This window comes from Oncorhynchus nerka, linkage group LG20 (assembly GCF_034236695.1).
Source record: "Oncorhynchus nerka isolate Pitt River linkage group LG20, Oner_Uvic_2.0, whole genome shotgun sequence".
Lineage (NCBI taxonomy): Eukaryota > Metazoa > Chordata > Actinopteri > Salmoniformes > Salmonidae > Oncorhynchus > Oncorhynchus nerka.
Genome location: NC_088415.1, coordinates 47,990,253 through 48,001,979, shown reverse-complemented (window position 1 = coordinate 48,001,979; position 11,727 = coordinate 47,990,253). Strand labels below are relative to the sequence as shown.

General features: G+C 40.9%; 1 pseudogene; it reads right to left on the bottom strand.

The window, feature by feature from the left end:
* Positions 1-5,516: 5,516 nt before the first annotated feature.
* Positions 5,517-6,343, bottom strand: LOC115101913 (proenkephalin-B-like; annotated as a pseudogene).
* Between the last annotated feature and the right edge of the window lie 5,384 nt (positions 6,344-11,727).

Below are 11,727 nucleotides of genomic sequence, written 5' to 3'. Positions count from 1 at the left end.
TTCAAAATCTTAGCAAGCTAGACGCGTGTATGATGTTGACATGGTCAGTCAAATCAAAGTTACGGTAGATATGTGATTTTGTAAATGTATCTATGGCCAATGACCTTGAGCCTTCTTGGATGGGCACTTCTAATGTATCATCATCATGTCGACTGGCAAATCCTTTGCAATCCTTGTCATATGAAGAGAAAATTATAGACAATGTATCAGTGCTCATTGGTCAGTGGACATTACACAAGTTGGAAATCTCAAATTCAACAATGAGTGGTTTGGAAGGAATCCGTGATTAACGTGGTAAAGAAATCACTTTCGCCTCCCCTGCCTTCTATTCGGTGGAGAGGGTGTGTGTGGTCCAAGTCTGGGTTTACAGTGCCTTGCGAAAGTATTCGGCCCCCTTGAACTTTGCGACCTTTTGCCACATTTCAGGCTTCAAACATAAAGATATAAAACTGTATTTTTTTGTGAAGAATCAACAACAAGTGGGACACAATCATGAAGTGGAACAACATTTATTGGATATTTCAAACTTTTTTAACAAATCAAAAACTGAAAAATTGGGCGTGCAAAATTGTTCAGCCCCTTTACTTTCAGTGCAGCAAACTCTCTCCAGAAGTTCAGTGAGGATCTCTGAATGATCCAATGTTGACCTAAATGACTAATGATGATAAATACAATCCACCTGTGTGTAATCTAGTCTCCGTATAAATGCACCTGCACTGTGATAGTCTCAGAGGTCCGTTAAAAGCGCAGATAGCATCATGAAGAACAAGGAACACACCAGGCAGGTCCGAGATACTGTTGTGAAGAAGTTTAATGCCGGATTTGGATACAAAAAGATTTCCCAAGCTTTAAACATCCCAAGGAGCACTGTGCAAGCGATAATATTGAAATGGAAGGAGTATCAGACCACTGCAAATCTACCAAGACCTGGCCGTCCCTCTAAACTTTCAGCTCATACAAGGAGAAGACTGATCAGAGATGCAGCCAAGAGGCCCATGATCACTCTGGATGAACTGCAGAGATAGATCTACAGCTGAGGTGGGAGACTCTGTCCATAGGACAACAATCAGTCGTATATTGCACAAATCTGGCCTTTATGGAAGAGTGGCAAGAAGAAAGCCATTTCTTAAAGATATCCATAAAAAGTGTTGTTTAAAGTTTGCCACAAGCCACCTGGGAGACACACCAAACATGTGGAAGAAGGTGCTCTGGTCAGATGAAACCAAAATCGAACTTTTTGGCAACAATGCAAAACGTAAAAGCAACACAGCTCATCACCCTGAACACACCATCCCCACTGTCAAACATGGTGGTGGCAGCATCATGGTTTGGGCCTGCTTTTCTTCAGCAGGGACAGGGAAGATGGTTAAAATTGATGGGAAGATTGATGGAGCCAAATACAGGACCATTCTGGAAGAAAACCTGATGGAGTCTGCAAAAGACCTGAGACTGGGACAGAGATTTGTCTTCCAACAAGACAATGATCCAAAACATAAAGCAAAATCTACAATGGAATGGTTCAAAAATAAACATATCCAGGTGTTAGAATGGCCAAGTCAAAGTCCAGACCTGAATCAAATCGAGAATCTGTGGAAAGAACTGAAAACTGCTGTTCACAAATGCTCTCCATCCAACCTCACTTAGCTCGAGCTGTTTTGCAAGGAGGAATGGGAAAAAATTTCAGTCTCTCGATGTGCAAAACTGATAGAGACATACCCCAAGCGACTTACAGCTGTAATCGCAGCAAAAGGTGGCGCTACAAAGTATTAAATTAAGGGGGCTGAATAATTTTGCACGCCCAATTTTTCAGTTTTTGATTTGTTAAAAAAGTTTGAAATATCCAATAAATGTCGTTCCACTTCATGATTGTGTCCCACTTGTTGTTGATTCTTCACAAAAAAATACAGTTTTATATCTTTATGTTTGAAGCCTGAAATGTGTCAAAAGGTCGCAAAGTTCAAGGGGGCCGAATACTTTCGCAAAGCACTGTAAGTGTCTCTTTTTTCCAAGCTTAATAGGATAAACCTTCACACTCAACACCATAGGCCAGAGAAGGTTGAATACATTGGCCATGCTGTTAATCCAACATGACTCCCGCTGCGTTCAAAACAACTACAAACTCGGAACTGAGTGATATCAGACTTCAGTGAGTTGAAGACAACTGGGAACTCGAGGGGGGGGGGGAAGACTATGGTCATCCAAGTCGGGAACTCAGGCCTCTTTCTAGAGCTCCGACCCGAAGATCACTGATGTCATGATTTGAACTTGTTTTTTTTTCAGTTCCCAGTTATCTTGAAAGCACCATAAATCCAGAGAATGCCAGACTTAGATGACAAAGTTTCATGACAAAATTTGCCCACAAGAAGGACTGCCGGGCCACCTTCCTGTTCAAGTGAGCACAGCACAGCAGTGAGTCCAAAAATGTCTTGTATGCTGCTAAAGTATACAGACACCTTGACTTTTTTCACATTTTGTTATGTTACAGCCTTACATGCTGACCAAACCGCTCGTGCGCATGTTGATTTTGTACCCCCAAACCATACACTGATCACAGGTTGAAATATCAAAACAAACTCTGAACCAATTATATTAATTTGGGGACAGGTCGAAAAGCTTTAAACATTTACAGCAATTTAGCTAGCTAGCTTTCTGTTGCTAGCTTATTTCTACACTGACAATTAATCCACATATAAAACGGTAAACCAAATTAGTTTCTTGTCATCTCTCCTCCCTTCAGGCTTATTTTTCTTCTTTGGAAGTTATATGGCGGTTGGCAACCAACTTTACGGTGCATTACTACAACCAACTGGAGTGTGGACGTCAGTTCATATTTCAATCACCCATGTGGGTATATGCTCCAAAAAAAACAATGAGGATATGGCACGTGTATATGCTCCTAAAAACCAATGAGCAGATTTGAGAGGCAGGACATTCAGCGCGTTGAGCATATCAAATAGAACTAAGTTCTATTTTAGCGTCTGGCCATGCAGACGCTCGTGAGCGCAATGATTGAATAACATGTATGAGTACATTTACTTTGCAACGCTTGCGCACTCGGCGTGTCCGGTCTGGTCAGCATGTTATTCTAAAATTGATTACATTCGTTTTTTTCCCTCTCCATGCTACACACAACACCCCATAATGACAAAGTGAAAACAGTGTTGTATAAATTTTTGCAAATGTAATAACGTGCTGCAGAGATGGTTTTCCTTCTGGAAGGTTCACCCATCTCCACAGAGGAACTCTGGAGCGATATCAGAGTGACCATCGGGTTCTTGGTCACCTCCCTGACCAAGGCCCTTCTCCCCTGATTTCTCAATATGGCCGGGTGGCCAGCTCTAGGAAGAGTCTTGGAGGTTCCAAAATTCTTCCATTTAACAATGATGGAGGCCACAGTGTTTTGGGGGACCTTCAATGATGCAGAAATGTTTTGGAACCTCGACACAATCCTGTCTCAGAGCTCTGAGGACAATTCCTTCGACCTCAATGGCTTGGTTTTTGCTCTGATGTGCAATGTCAACTGTGAGACCTTATATAGACAGGTGTGTGCCTTTCCAAATCATATCCAATCAATTGAATTTACCACAGGTGGACTCCAATCAAGTTGTGGAAACATCTCAAGGATGATCAATGAAAACGGGATGCACTTGAGCTCAATTTCGATTTGCAAAGCATAGGCTCTGAATACTTATGTAAGGTATTTCAGTAAAAAATATATTTTATCAAATTTTAGAATAAGTCTAACAAAATGTGGAAAAAGTCTGGGTCTGAACACTTTCCGAATGCACTGTATGTATACTGTAGCTAAGAAAGTAATGCTAAGTGTATGTTGTGTAGTAAGCTGTTAGTAGCCTATGTGCCTCACCCTAATAATTCGGTCCCTTTCCCCCTCATAACTTAGCCTACTGTTCTGACTTGGCGGTGCACATGTAGCCTATAGCCTGTTTTAAAGAAATGTCATCATTGAATATTGTAAGAGCTTTCATTGTCTGCTTATTTGCCCACTTTATTTATCCTACGTTTCTGATTTGGTGTACAGGGAGAATACTGTAAGAACGGCCCATGTTCTGAATTCTTTACCTGTACATTTCAAAAGTTCTGAACAAATAGTTATATTGACTACGTCCGTCTTAGCTCACTTATTGTCTTTAATTAGTGAGTTAAGTCAAAATGTCAAATTACGGATTGCCTCTTATGCGCTCATCATTCCCTTATGCCATAATTTGTACATCTCAATTGTCAGTAGAAACCACATTTGTTCAAGCAAGTCAGCCATATCAGCTATGTTTTTTTAAAGGTAGTAAATGAGGCTGAGTGAACTGTTTCGCTGCCAGACAAGACTACGCTGATAGCCAGGTGTAGCAGTGGTAAGGATTCATTCCATGGTGCTGAAAAGAAAGCTCTGCTGTTGGGACAGCTTTATGTAGGCCCTAACAGTTTGTGGGCATCGTTTGTCACCGTTATAGTGCAATTACTGTATTGTTTTGTGGCCTTGCTGGCATGCATAAAATTGTGGAGATGTGGGTATGGAGTCAGGCGCAGGAGAAAGCAAGTTTCCGAAAAGGGTGTTTAATAAACAAGGTCCAAAGAACAGGATAAACAGGACTAACACAGTAGCCTCAAACCACCTGTACAACAGAACCTAAAAACGCAACCCAGATGTCACGCCCTGACCATAGTTTGCTTTGTATGTTTCTATGTTTTGGTTGGTCAGGGTGTGAGCTGAGTGGGCATTCTATGTTTGGCCTGACATGGTTCTCAATCAGAGGCAGGTGTTCGTCATTGTCTCTGATTGGGAACCATATTTAGGTAGCCTGTTTGGTGTTGGGTTTTGTGGGTGATTGTCCTTGTTACGGTCTCTGTGTTACTTTGCACCAGTATTAGGCTGTTTCGGTTTTCGTGTTACGTTTATTGTTTTTGTATTTGATTCGTGTTTACTTTGTTTCATTAAACATGGATCGCAATAGCCACGCCGCATTTTGGTCTGACTCTCCTTCACATACAGGAAACCGTTACATCAGAACTGAACGACAGCAAACCAAACAATCCCGCACAAAACCCAGACGAAATGGCGAGATTTAAATACACCCCCCCCCCCCCCCTAATTACTCAAATAGAACACAGGTGACACATAAGACAGACATAACCAAATGAAAAGAAAAAAGGAAGGGTGGCAGCTAGTAGACCTGCGATGATGACCGCTGAGCACCGCCCGAACAGGGAGAGGAGCCACCGGTGGAAGTCGTGACAAAAATAAAATTGTTGTGTTTACCCCACCAAGATTTCCATGCTGAAATAGCCACTGGTGGTAGCCAATTTACATAAATCGGTGTGTGTGTGGGTGATTGACTGGATTAATGTGTGCTGGGGCTCAATGACTCAATTTAGAGTTTGATAATCAATTCACCTAGACATGTTTTCATGCAAGTGACACAAATGTTTAACTTGCGACTTTAATAAAACAATGAATTAATGTTTTTTGTCAAACAAGCATATTGTAATAAATCATATTTTAATAACACACAAAATAATTGGTTTGTCACAAGTCAGTCCTTCACACAGAATGCATTTAAACATGACTGACACAAGCAGGAATGGGCCTTTACAGATTTAGAACCTGCCGCAACAATGTGCTACCAGGTAAGCAGTAGGCCATTTTAGGCAGCACACATACGGATAATGGTGAGAATTCAAGTGAATCTGCGGAAGTGTGTTTTTTCTATAGACCAAAGTCGTCATATGAACTAGGCTCCTCATCTGAACGAACGACGTAAAAAGCCACCCTCTCTCTCTCTGATTGTCCCACTTCAGGTTCTTCAACTTTGGCCGATTCCTTCGCATGAAACCTCCATATCGCTTTTGTAACTCCTCTCGACTACCTTGCTCACGTCTCATCGTCTTTGGACCAAATGTGCATAAAAACCCTCTGCAATGTTTGACCTTGTTTATTGCCGAGTCATCATTGTACATCCCCATCTCGTTTGCAGAATCAACATCTCCGCGCTCATGCTCATCTTCCTCCAAAAACTCAGAGGTCTTTCCTTATGCTCCTTTTGCTCCTTTATAAACACCATTTTCGCGCCTTATGCTCCTTTATAAAACACAATTTTCGCGCCTTATGCTCCTTTATAAACACAATTTTCGAGCCACGGCGAGGTTAACCATTTGTTTTTGTCAATTTGTTTTAAATGAATCCACTGTAACGCTTGACCACGTTCACTGCACGCGACTGTAGAGTCTTCCTGCATTTATTTAACTCAGCGGTGGTCAGCAGAGTTCCCTTACATTCCAAGGCACAAGTCTGGAAGGGAGATGCAAAGATGAGTGAGCAAAAATCAGCCAGTTAACTAACCACATTATGAGAAGCCAAGAAAAGAGAAGGGAGAAAAAAAGTTGCATATATTTACACACACTCAGTTGTATAGCTTTGTTTATTACAGAACATATTTAATTTCAGTTTAACCTCTAGCGACGAGCAATCCAGTATCCGGGAGCGTAATCATAGCCTCAAGCGCATTACCATAACGCAACGTTTCCTATTCATGAAAATCGCAAATGAAATGAAATAAATATATTCAAACACAAGCTTAGCCTTTTGTTAACAACACTGTCATCTCAGATTTTCAAAATATGCGTTACAGCCAACGCAAGACAAGCATTTGTGTAAATTTAGCATGGCATAATGATATGCTAGGCTGTGCTGGCAGCAGGAAACATTTTCACAAAAATAAGAAAAGCAACCAAATTAAATCATTTACCTTTGAAGAACTTCAGATGCTTTCACTCAGGAGACTTCCAGTTAGCAAAAGGCGAAAGGCTACAAAAATCGACAGAAAAATACTTCAACTATAATGCATTAGCATAACGCAACTTTTTCTATTCATGAAAATCGCAAATGAAATGAAATATATTGAAACACAAGCTTAGCCTAGCATTCAGCAGGCAACATTTTCACAAAAACAAGAAAAGCATTCAAATAAAATAATTTACCTTTGAAGAACTTCGGATGTTTTCAATGAGGAGACTCTCAGTTAGATAGCAAATGTTCATTTTTTCCAAAAATATTATTTGTGTAGGAGAAATCGCTCCGTTTTGTTCATCACTTTTGGCTAAGAAAAAAAAACGAAAATTCATTCACTACAACGCCAAACTTTTTTCCAAATTAACTCCATAATATCGACAGAAACATGGCAAACGTTGTTTAGAATCATCCTCAATGTGTTTTTCACATATCTATTCGATGATAAATCCTTTGTGGCAGTTGGGTTTCTCCTTAGTAGCAAACGGAAAAGTACTGCAGCTGGAGATTACGCAATAATTGCAACGGAGGACACCAAGCGACCACCTGGTAAATGTAGCCTCTTTAGGGTCAATCTTCCAATGATATGCCTACAAATACGTCACAATGCTGCAGACACCTTGGGGAAAATGTGGAAAAGGTAAGCTGACTCCTAGCTCCTCCACAGCCATATAAGGAGTCATTGCCATGAGGCAGTTTTAAAAAATGCGGAACTTCCTAATTGTATTTTTATCTGGGTTTTTTCTGTAATATCAGTTCTGTGGCACTCACAGACAATATCTTTGCAGTTTTGGAAACGTCACAGTGTTTTCTTTCCAAAGCTGTCAATTATATGCATAGTCGAGCATCTTTTCGTGACAAAATATCTTGTTTAAAACGGGAACGTTTTTCATCCAAAAATTAAAAGAGCGCCCCCTATATCGAAGAAGTTAAATCATATTCATTTGTTTCCCAGGCTTCTGTCGAGCATATAGGGAAATTGGCAAGTTTGTCTTTAGACTATTCCCACTGGGCACACACTGGTTGAATTAATGTTGTTTGAACGTAATGTGTCAATGCATTGTGATGTGGAATGAACTTGGGAAATACTGGATATGGATATGAAAAATGTAATCAACCAGAATGTAATTCATCTAATTTCCACCAGCGTTGAAAACATTGAAGCTTACTGATCACTGTACCTGTACACCGCCAATCTGTAAATAGCACACCTCATCCCCATATTATTACTTACGCTCTTGCTCTTTTTCACCCCAGTATCTCTACTTGCACATCATCATCTGCACATTTATCACTCCAGTGTTAATGCTAAATTGTAATTATTTTGCTTCTATGGCCTATTTATTGCCTACTTCCCTACTCTTCTATATTTGCACATACTGTACATAGATTTTTGTATGTTTGTTTATGTGTAACTCTGTGTTGTTGTTTTTGTCGCACTGCTTTGCTTTATCTTGGCCAGGTCACAGTTGTAAATGAGAACTTGTTCTCAACTGGCCTACCTTGTTAAATAAAGGTTGTAATGCTCCGGGTGTCGTGGGTGTGGAGTCAGACGCAGGAGACAGAGAGTGCAATGCTGTGCTCAGGGTGCTCACAATAATAAAGGCCCCAAACACGGGGAATGAAAAATGTACAACTGAAAATTCACGACCAGGAACAAACACGTTCCTCTACTACAGAGCCGAAGGTTACAATAATTAATCCCGCACAACAAACAGGCGGGCTGGCTGTCTAAAGAAGCCCAACTAATCATCACGAACAGGTGCTACTAATAAACATACAAGGAGGGGGAGGAAAGACAATCAGTGGCAGCTAATAGGCCGGTGATGACGACCGCCGAGCGCCACCCGACCGGGAAGGGAAGCCACCCTCGGTCGGACTCGTGACAAAGGTGGAATAAAAATAAATAAATACTTTGACTTAACCTGACTAATAGGTTGTTACATCAATTTAATTGCAACATAATCATCAGAACTACATTGGGTATAGGTTTAACTGCATTGAAAATTCCACATAGAAGAGTAAAAAATGTTTTCATCCTATATTCAATTGGTTGGTTGAAATTGTTGAATTGTAGATTTTATAAATGTTGATAGTAAAATGGTATTTTTGAAGCAACATCATGCTATCAAAAGCACTGCAACACAGTACAGAGGTGCCACTACAGCCTGGGGTTGGATCAAATTGGCCCAACACTGTGCGGGGTAGGGGAGGGTTTGGCCGGTAGTGCTTTCCTTGGCTTATTGTGCTCTAGCAACTCCTTGTGACATAGCCAGGCGCCTGCAAGCTGACGCCGGTCGTCAGTCGGACAGTGTTTCCTCCGACACATTGGTGCGGCTGATATCCGTGTTAAGCAAGCAGTGCGATAAGAAGTAAGCGGCCAAGTGGGTCATGTTTCAGAGGACACATGACTCAACCATTGCCTCTCTCGAGCCCATTAAAGGCGTTACAAAGATGAGCCAAGGAACCAAATTTAGGGAGAAAACAGGGTAAAAAAATATATATTTGTGGCCATACCACCCTGAACACGCCTGTTCAGCGTCCCGGAGTCGCCTCTTCACTGTTGACGTTGAGACTGGTGTTTTGCGTGTACTATTTAATGAAGCTGCCAGTTGAGGACTTGTGAGGCATCTGTTTCTCAAATTAGACACTAATGTACTTGTCCTCTTGCTCAGTTGTGCACCAGGGCCTCCCACACCTCTTTCTATTCTGGTTAGGGCCAGTTTGTGCGGTTCTGTGAAGGGAGTTGTACGAGACCTTCAGTTTCTTGCAATTTCTCGCATGGAATAGCCTTCATTTTTTCAGAACAAGAATAGACTGACAAGTTTCAGAAGAAATTGCTTTGTTTCTGGCCATTTTGAGCCTGTAATCAAACCCACAAATGCTGATGCTCCAGATACTCAACTAGTCTAAAGAAGGACAGTTTGATTGCTTCTTTAATCAGCACTACAGTTTTCAGCTGTGCTAAAATAATTACAAAAGGGTCCTCTAATGATTAATTAGTCTTTTAAAATGATAAACTTGGATTAGCTAACACAACGTGCCATTGGAACACAGGAGTGATGGTTGCTGATAATGGGCCTCTGTACACCTATGTAGATATTCCATTAAAAAACAACTGTTTCCAACTACAATAGTCATTTTTTGTATTTTTTTTAACCTTTATTTAACCAGGCAAGTTAGTTAAGAACAAATTCTTATTTTTAATGACAGTCTAGGAACAGTGGGTTCACTGCCTGTTCAGGGGCAGAACGACAGATTTGTACCTTGTCAGCTTGCAACCTTCCGGTTACTAGTCCAACGCTCTAACCACTAGGCTACGCTGCCATTTACAATGTCTACACTGTATTTCTGATCAATTTAATGTTCATTTAATGGACAGAAAATTTGCTTTTCTTCAAAAACAAGGACATTTCTAAGTGACTCCAAACTTTTCAACGGTAGTGTACACCAAGTTAATTTTTCATCATGCCTCATCTGAGCAAGATCAGATGGTGACAAGGGTCTCAACAGGGTCAGGCAACCAGGGAAGACCAGTCTGTGACAACGACGAGGTGAACTTTTGCAGATACAACACTTTATTATCTCTGTGCAGCAAACACTGGATGAACCAGAAGCTTCAAAGATTGAAACGGTTTTAAGGCAGTCTGACAAACCTAAAGTTGATTTCCAAACGGTATCAAGGGATGATAGAGGCTTTTCCCGATGACAGAAAACGTGTCAAACTAAAATGCGAGGAAGACCTGAGAAACGCTATTGATGATGATGAATGAGTACAGATATGTTTGAATGCCTAGTCATGTTCATATCATCTCAGACATAAATGACTGCAGTTTGAGACCATCCATAGAATGTACTATATGCCAGTGAAACTGAATATCCTGCACTCAGAAATGGTATTATTCTACTGGAGGTGTAAAACACAAAAGGGGACATATTTGCATATGTTATGGTCTTTCAAATCAAATCAAATGTTATTTGTCACATACACATGGTTAGCAGATGTTAATGCGAGTGTAGCGAAATGCTTGTGCTTCTAGTTCCGACAATGCAGTAATAACCAACAAATCTAACTAACAATTCCAAAACTACTGTCTTATACACACAAGTGTAAGGGGATAAAGAATATGTACATAAAGATATATGAATGAGTGATGGTACAGAGCGGCATAGGCAAGATACAATAGATGGTATCGAGTACAGTATATACATATGAGATGAGTATGTAAACAAAGTGGCATAGTTAAAGTGGCTAGTGATACATGTATTACATAAAGATGCAGTAGATGATAGAGTACAGGATATACGTATACATGAATGTAGATGAATAATGTAGGGTATGTAAACGTTATATTAGGTAGCATTGTTTAAAGTGGCTAGTGATATATTTTACATAATTTCCCATCAATTCCCATTATTAAAGTGGCTGGAGTTGAGTCAGTGTGTTGGCAGCAGCCACTCAATGTTAGTGGTGGCTGTTTAACAGTCTGATGGCCTTGAGATAGAAGCTGTTTTTCAGTCTCTCGGTCCCAGCTTTGATGCACCTGTACTGACCTCGCCTTCTGGATGATAGCGGGGTGAACAGGCAGTGGCTCGGGTGGTTGTTGTCCTTGATGATCTTTATGGCCTTCCTGTAACATCGGGTGGTGTAGGTGTCCTGGAGGGCAGGTAGTATGCCCCCGGTGATGCGTTGTGCAGACCTCACTACCCTCTGGAGAGCCTTACGGTTGTGGGCGGAGCAGTTGCCATACCAGGCGGTGATACAGCCCGCCAGGATGCTCTCGATTGTGCATCTGTAGAAGTTTGTGAGTGTTTTTGGTGACAAGCCGAATTTCTTCAGTCTTGTGAAGGCTTGCTGAATTCTGGCAAAGAGTATGTTCTTTTATCTCAGCGTGTCTACAGATTCTACCTTCTCCCTGTTTTTGTTT